The sequence below is a fragment of the Jaculus jaculus genome, chromosome 6, assembly GCF_020740685.1.
Source record: "Jaculus jaculus isolate mJacJac1 chromosome 6, mJacJac1.mat.Y.cur, whole genome shotgun sequence".
NCBI lineage: Eukaryota > Metazoa > Chordata > Mammalia > Rodentia > Dipodidae > Jaculus > Jaculus jaculus.
In genome coordinates, this window is record NC_059107.1 from 88,907,678 (window position 1) to 88,916,213 (window position 8,536).

The following is an 8,536-nucleotide window of genomic DNA, read 5'->3' on the forward strand; positions in this document are numbered from 1 at the left end:
GTAAAAGGAGGGAATGACGCAAGGCAAACTGTGACAGTACAAACAGGGAGAGGAGAAAGAGTATACGTGGAAGGTGAGACAGGATCATTGACTGTAGATGGATCCAAGCACAGAAAGGCTAAGACAGACCTCCAATTCCCCTAGCAGATTAGCAAATACAGACCTTAGTAAGTTATAGTATGTCATCTAATTCCATAAGGTAGCACTGCGCCTGTGTGAGGCTAGAGGCTAAGGCTCCTTTTAGCTTTCACAGCTCCTATCTTAGGAAGTACCACATATGTTTCCAAGTGCTTCATAAACATTGCCTCATCTACTTCTCAAAGAATCTCTCTGTAAGGCAGGGACATTTCCCCACCTCATTTTACAGATCAAGAGTGAACAAGTCAGGGGCTGGAGAGATGGCTTAGTGGTTAAGCGCTTGCCTGTGAAGCCTAAGGATCCCGGTTCGAGGCTCGGTTCCCCAGGTCCCACGTTAGCCAGATGCACAAGGGGGCGCACGTGTCTGGAGTTCATTTGCAGAGGCTGGAAGCCCTGGCGCACCCATTCTCTCTCTCTCCCTCTATCTGTCTTTCTCTCTGTGTCTGTCGCTCTCAAATAAATAAATAAATAAAAATCCATTTTAAAAAAATAATAATTTTTTAAAAAAAGAGTGAACAAGTCAGGTTAAGTAACTTGCTCAAGGTCACGCAGGTCTAAAGTAGAACCAGAAATTGAATCCCGAGAGTTCAAATGATAGAGGGTAGATGAGAACCCCAAAAGCACAGTTCTGGAATGGCACTGAGCCTCATGTGGCCACACATTGACTCCCTGGTTATAGTCAAAAAAAAATGAAGACTAAATAATATGATTTAAAAACATTTACACTGACTGTCAACAGGGAATAGATCTTTCAGGGTTAAATGTAAAAGTACATATTTGAAGAACAAATACTGTCAGAAAAAGGAAGAACAGGGTTTCCTTCCTTCCTCCACTTACTCATTCAACAAACATGTACCAGTGTCTGGCTGTGTAAGGCAACAAGGAAGCAGAGCCAGAAAGGGCAGAAAACTGGGAGCTTGAGATGGCATTCATTTGCATGATAGATATGTAGTACATTGGCTGAAACAGACGAAGACAGCCAACAGAACGGAGCTTCATGTCCCACAGGAAATGGCTTCACTCTCTGGGCCAGACTGGCCTGCCTTTCTGTCCAGGCTGCTCAGTGTGTTGAGAATCCTCTCCTCACCTGCTCTAGTTCCTGCCTGGCTAACTTTTCCTTATGCTTCAAAGCCTAGCTTACTAATCTTAAAGCATCCCCTGAACCCTTCCAAGGCTAGACTCTGTGATGAAGGCTCACATCTGATTCTTCCCTGATATCAACAGAGCATAAAGATGTCGGAGGCAGCTTCTTACCGATTTCACTTTTCCTCCACTGTGCCAATGCATTACTCACCAAGCATTTCCTGAGCACCTAGGAATTGCCCAGCCCTGTGCTAAGTGTCAAAGAGACAGGCATGAAAGAAACTCCTTAAGACAGTTCTTGCAAGCCAGTGCGACCCCATGACTGTCCTGGAATGAATGAGTGGAATTAGGTCAGTACATAAATAGGTGAGGAAGGCTAGAAGAACGTTAGCAGTCACATGAGAGTGATTTGAGTTTTCCATTTCTCCCATCACTCCCATCCCATTGTGCCTCATAGCAAGTTTTTTTTTCTTATTTTTTTTTTATGTACAACTATTTATTTTTCTTTTCTTTTTTATTTATTTTTTCTCTTTGAGATAGGTTTTTGATGTACAGCTCAGACTGTCCTGGAACTCACTCTGTAGCCCAAGCTGACCTGCCTCAGCCTCTTTAGTGCAGGGATTACAAGTAGGTGTCACCACACCTATCTAGTCACTTTTCTTCTTTTTTTTTTTTTTAATTTTTTATTTATTTATTTGAGAGTGACAGACAGAGAGAGAAAGACAGATAGAGGGAGAGAGAGAATGGGTGCGCCAGGGCTTCCAGCCTCTGCAAACGAACTCCAGACGCGTGTGCCCCCTTCTGCATCTGGCTAACGTGGGACCTGGGGAACCGAGCCTTGAACCGGGGTCCTTAGGCTTCACAGGCAAGCGCTTAACCACTAAGCCATCTCTCCAGCCCACTTTTCTTCTTTTAATCCAGCAAACATGTGCTGGATGCCTTTTTTGTGTGCAAACCTATATGTAAGGGGCTTAAGATTGAATGCAATGTTCAGCAAACATCTTTGATTACAAAGATAAGACAGAAAATATTTTAGGCTTGCAAGCCATATGTTCTTATTCTTTTATTTTTTATTATTATTTTTTGGGGGGGTCTGGAGAGATGGATTAGTGGTTAAGGCACTTGCCTGTGAAGCCAAAGGACCCAGTTTCAATTCCCCAGTACCCATGTAAAGCCAGATGTACAAAATGACACATTTGTCTGGAGTTTGTTTGCAGTGGCTAGAGACCCTGGTGCACCCATTCTTTCTCTATCCACCTCTTTCTTTCTTTCTCTTTCAAATAAATAAATATTTTTAAAGTAGTTTTTATTTTTATTATCATTTGTCAATGACACAAAATAATGATTTTATTATGGAATTTAAAAACATATATTTTATTTATTTATTTTAGAGAGAAAGGCAGATAGACAGAGAGAATGGACACATCAGGGCCTCTAGCCACTACAAACGAACTCCAAACAAATGCACCTTCGTGTGCATCTGGCTTACATGGGTACTGGAGAATCAAACCTGGGCCCTTAGGCTTCACAGGCAAGGGCCTTAACCATTAAACCATCGCCCACATTATGGTATTTTTATACCTTTATTTTTTTTCAAATTTTTCAAATATTTTACTAACAACTTCCATAATAAAAATTATTCCATGGTAATACCCTTCTTCCCCCCACTTTCCCCTTTGAAACTCCATTCTCCATTTATATTATTTATTTATACATATAAAAGTACATTTATATTATGTATTTTTTTTTCCTTTTTTTTTTTTTTTTTTTTGAGGTAGGGTCTCACTCTGGCTCAGGCTGACCTGGAATTCACTCTGTAGTCTCAGGGTGGCCTTGAACTCACGGCGATCCTCCTACCTCTGCCTCCCAAGTGCTGGGATTAAAGGCGTGCGCCACCACGCCCGGCATATATTATGTATTTTTATTATATTCTTCCCCTATTATCCTCTCTTGTCCCCCTCCCACTACTGACGATCATCTTCCTCTTCCCAGTCAATCTCCCTCCTTTTCCATGTCTTTTTTGCTATTGTTTGTGACCCAGTGGGTTTAATTAGGGCTGCTTACATGAGCTTGAGTGAAGGGTTGTTACAGGAGCATGAGCAACTTACCAATGGCTACACCACTGAAGAGAATGTCTCTCCTTTCCCCAACAACCTTTCAATTGCCAATAGCTCTGGCGGGAGGGGTGGGGGGATGAGGGATGAGTCCCTCTCCCCTAGCAAATGTTTGGGGCCTACAGATCTTCAGGGAGGGGTGTGGCCTCATAAGCCCCTCCCCCATCTGTGCTGGAATGTTGAAAGACCCAGTCTTGTCCAGGTAATCATCGCATTCACTGTGAGTTCATGAGTGCGACGTCCATGCCATGCTGGAAGACAACGGGCCGTGGCACTCCTGCCCTTCGCTGGCTCTTACTTTCTTTCCACCCCCTCTTCCATGAGAGCCTCTGAGCTTTGGAGGGGTGATGTACATGTCCCATTTAGGTCTGCACCTCACATTTCTAACCCTCTTCTTTCCCTGGGATTTTGCTCTCTACCCTAGCAGTCTGTACTACTGCTGCCTTTATTGGGACAGACAGGAACTCTGGTAAGGAAGCCTTCATTCCATTGCCAGTCACTAGCTGTGTGATCCTTAATTCTCTCCTTAACCACTCTGAACTTCAATTGCCTTCTCTGTCAAATGGAGATTTCAAACACATACAGCAGGCTTGCAGGAAGGAAACCTGGCTCCTGGAGGCTTCTCCCTCTCCCTTTCTTCTGCCTGCCTCTTCCACCCCCACTCCTTCCTGCAGGACACATGGAAGTACATTTTTTTTCTTTTGTTTGTTTTTATTTATTTATTTGAGAGTGAGAGCGAGAGAGAGAGAGAGAGAGAGAGAGAGAGAGGAGAGAGAGAGAGAGAGAGAGAAAATGGGTGCACCAGGGCCTCAAGATGCATGTGCTGCCTTACGTGGGTCCTGGGGAATTGAGCTTCAAACCTGGGTCCTTAGGCTTCACAGGCAAGCGCTTAACTGCTAAGCCATCTCTCCAGTCCAGGAAGTACATTTTTAAAATTGCATTATTGTGTTGATTATCATAGTTTTGATATATCAAAGGCATTAAACTATCCATAACTCCATTAAATCTTTATAGAAATTATAGCTTTGGGTATGTAAAAAAAAAATTCAAAGCGGTTAAAGTTTTTAGCACAGGAGAAGGCAAAATAAGGGAGGGAGGGAGGAAGGAAGGGAGGGAGGAAGGAAAAGAGAGAAAGAATCAATATAGATGCCTGAAAAACACTGAGGAAGTGGGGAAAACAATGCTGGGGGTGGGACAACCAGGTCCCCAAGCTGCTATGTTGACTTATGTTTAACCTCAGCCTTTGATCAACTGAAATATAATCACAAGCACACCATGCATTGGTCAAAGGTCACTTGTTCTTGTAAAAATCCTGTCCTGGGCCTGCAGAGATTAGCCTTAGCTGCATGGCCATGAGTTTGGCTCTCTTAGGACATCATTCGTCTGTGACACACCAAGGAGGCAGTTTACAGATGGCTGGAAGTCACCTGCCCATTTCTGCCCAGGTCAAAGTAGAAAATGGAAGGGCAGTGTTCATTCACATCGAAGAAGGGTGGGTGTCTGAGCACGCTTTCAGGAAATGCTCCCTACACTGTGCACCTACGTTTTCTGACTGCCAAATGGGCACCAGAGTAGAAGCGGGCTGCTCTGCAGGTCGAGTTTAAGGGAGGCTTATGCTTGGTAACCGCAACGATGGTAACTGCGGTCGATATGCCTGAGCTGCTATCGATGACCTCCTGTCCCAGCAACTTCAAAATATCATTACCCCGGGCTGGAGAGATGGCTTAGTGGTTAAGCGCTTGCCTGTGAAGCCTAAGGACCCCGGTTCGAGGCTCGGTTCCCCAGGTCCCATGTTAGCCAGATGCACAAGGGGCGCACGCGTCTGGAGTTCGTTTGCAGTGGCTGGAGGCCCTGGCGCGCCCATTCTCTCTCTCTCCTTCTATCTGTCTTTCTCTCTGTGTCTGTTGCTCTCAAATAAATAAATTTAAAAATATATATATCATTACCCCCTTACACACAGCTTCCAGAGTTTTGTTACTTTGTGATAGAGATTGGCACAACAAAAGTTTCTAGTCTCTGAAAACATCTTGTGCCTAGTAACTTGGGAAGAGCGGATGCTGTCTAGGGTGTGCGTACCTTTCCCAGACGACTTCCGCGGCTGTCCTCTTGGAGCTGGGAAACTGCAACACCTAAGGGGCGCGCGGTCCAACAACCTCACTGGCTTTTAAGAGACTTATTTACCGTGGCGCCAAAATCCTTGACCTATGCTCCTCAAAATGTTAAGGTCTACAAAGGCCAGTAGAAGCAAAGGCTAACTAACGATAGCCCAGGAAACGGAGTGCAGAGTGTAGTCGGTTCCCGCGCTGCTCCTCCCGCCTCTGCGGACCCGAGATGCTCCAGGCTCCCTCCCCGGGATCGCGCCGCCGGCTTCCCTCGCCCCTCGCCCCTCCCTCCACGCCCGCTCCCCTCGGTCCTCGCGCGCTGAGCCCCGGGGCTGGCCTCCCTCGCATCTTCATCCGCCGACGCTCGCGCTGGGGACTGGGGAGGATCCATCGCCGTGGCTCCAAAACTCTCGCACAGACCCCCGACTCCGGGGAACACCCGGGCCCAGGGGCGCCCAGCTGTCAGAGAACGGTCTATTTTAAACCCTGCGCTCAGCGATCCCGCCCTGAAGACAGGCACGGCTCCAGCGACTCGGGTATCACCTTGCTGCCCCACCGCGGGCGGCGGCGAGCGGGCTCCCCCGCGGGGTGCGACCCTCCGCCCCGGCCAGGCGCTCCGCTCGCCCCGCTCGCCACGCCGCGTCTGCCCCGGGACACCGGGCGGCGGCCACCTGCGCACCACCGCGCCGCAGGGACAGAAGTCCCGCGGCCGCCTCCTCAGTCTCCCCCGCGTGCCCTGCTGTGCTTTATTTCTAGTCACTCCGGTCCTTAGCCCGCAAGAACCACCCCCCAACACCACCACCACCAACACCGTCGTGATTGCTTCGAAAATAAAGATAACTAGGGACCATCAACAAGTTAGAGAGAGCCATGTCGTGTAATCTAAGCCCCAGACAGCTTAGCGATCGGATGCCCACGTGTGAGTGTGTGTGTGTGCGTGCGTATGTGTGTGTGTGTGTGTGTGTGTGTGTGTGTGTGTGTGTGTCCTGGTGCACACACGGAACCCCATCCAGGCTAGGCTACATCCACAAGTTTGCACGCTGGTAAGTCTCTTAAGTCCAACAGAAAAGCTACTACATTTCACTCACCCGCCTCTTTTTCTACCCTCTTTGGGTTGGAATCCCAGGGACGTGTCGGGGGAAAGGTTGGATGGAGAGACCCTTCTTTTCTTTTCACTTTCCGCAGAGTGGAAATTTCCATCCAGTGATAGGGGGCAGCATCCCGGTGTCGCGGTTCCCAAGGACCCTCCCTTCTAGCCTAGCCACCAATCGTCAGGCGGCAACCTGAGATGATGTCAAGACGAGCATCCTCCCAGGTGGGGCCGAGCTGGCCAGCTGTCCCCAAGAGTCTGTGAGCCAAGGCTGCTCCCTGTGCCCTGGGTCCCCTTCACCGAGATCTTGGTGTGTGGATTTTGGAAGGTTAGATTTCTTCATTGGGAAAGACTGCAGTTTGGGGGTTTTCCTGTGCACAGAAATGCATGTTGATCTTCATTTTGAAGCCAGTGGGAGCGTTCAGGGAGGATGACTGACTTACTAAACTTCTCTAGGCTTGGGACAGCATACGTAATGGTCACATCATTTTTTTAAAAAAAGAGAGCAGTTACAGATTTAAAAAAAAAAAAAAAAAAACCTGTTGCTCACAATAAAAACCGAATTATGCAAAATTATGGATACCTTGCTAAATGAGTCATTCATGATAATTCTTTCCTGGGATTCCAACTTAAGCTTAATCCTTGGTGCATATGAAACTATAATAAATAACATTATAGCTTCATTCTACTTGTTAACACTTCTGCCTGCCATCCTAAGGAAAACTGTATAGAAAACCATTTTCTCAGGCTAAGCAAAAGATAATTATTTCAGAGAGGGTCCATGTAACAAGCCCATGTATTTAGTAGTCCGTTGTCATTCTATAAGGAGAAAAATTCCCCTGGGTAGACCTCAGAGGATTCAACAACCACAGGCGGGTACACAAACTGATGCAACACATCCAGTGTAATTTTTTTCAGAACGACAAGGTCCATTTTGTCCATACCAGGAACACCTGGCCCTTCTCACTTTCTAGTTCCAGTGCTGTTACCCAAACAGCATCTTAGAACTTAAAAACAAACAAACAACAAAAAAAAACAGAATAACTACAGAGCAAGCCTATATAATGTACTATAGGAACATTAAAACCACTACTTTAACCTATATACATCAGGTTATACAAAACCATCCAACAATACAAATTCAATAGCAGGGTAATGAAATATATACTGTCAACACAGCTACAACTTTGGAACCTAAAAGAACAAGCAATATTTTAAAAAATATTTAGTTTAACAGAAGCTGATTAGCAACCCTAAACAAATACGATACAGCTTTTTAGTTTTTCATAGCAAAAAGTTTAATATTTTGTGGATATTGAATATATCATAATAACTTGAAATTACCATCAGCTTGTTGAGATCACATTTTGACTATCACGTTTCTGCATTGATTCTTATTTAAGCATCTCATATAAAACAACTAATATGTCAAAATGGCAGGATTGGGAGAGGACAGGATCACCAAGAGAAGATATAGCAGTAGATATATATTTCTCCTTGCCAAACCTGGGATAAAATAAGAACAAAGCCAGCTGGGCATGATGGAGCACCCCTTTAGTTCCCTCACTTGGGAGGCAGAGATAGGAGGATTGCCATAAGTCACTACATAGTGAATTCCAGGTCATCGTGGGCTAGTATGAGACCTTACCTGGAAAAAAGAAAAGAAAAGAAAAAACAGGCTAGCAAACAAAAGTCCATCCATTCACGGGAAAACATATGTGAGGATGTAATCAAAGCAACTCCAAGACAGTCAGTAGTTTTCCTCTGCAAATATCCAAGTTTTTAATGAAATCCTGTTTAATCAGTCTGGCATATATACCTTACCTAGTACAAAGAAGATCAAAATTATGGTTCATTGACCAATTCAATGGAAAACTATGGGTTATTCATTTATATATTCTGGAAATATTAATCAAATTGTGGGTTAGAGAAAAATAATGCTATATTCATCTATAAAGCAATGTCCAAGTCTCTCGTCTTTGGTAGCTACTGAATTCAATTTCAATTGT

At 45.3% G+C, this 8,536-nt stretch overlaps 1 protein-coding gene across 1 annotated transcript in view; it reads right to left on the reverse strand.

Annotated features, from left to right (window-relative positions):
• Slc38a4 (solute carrier family 38 member 4) overlaps positions 1-6,613 on the reverse strand; it is a 76,223-nt gene extending 69,610 nt beyond the window's left edge. Inside the window, exon 1 of the mRNA XM_004668540.2 lies at positions 6,526-6,613. The gene's annotated coding sequence lies outside the window, so the exon portion shown is untranslated. The remainder of the gene's footprint in view (positions 1-6,525) is intronic.
• Between the last annotated feature and the right edge of the window lie 1,923 nt (positions 6,614-8,536).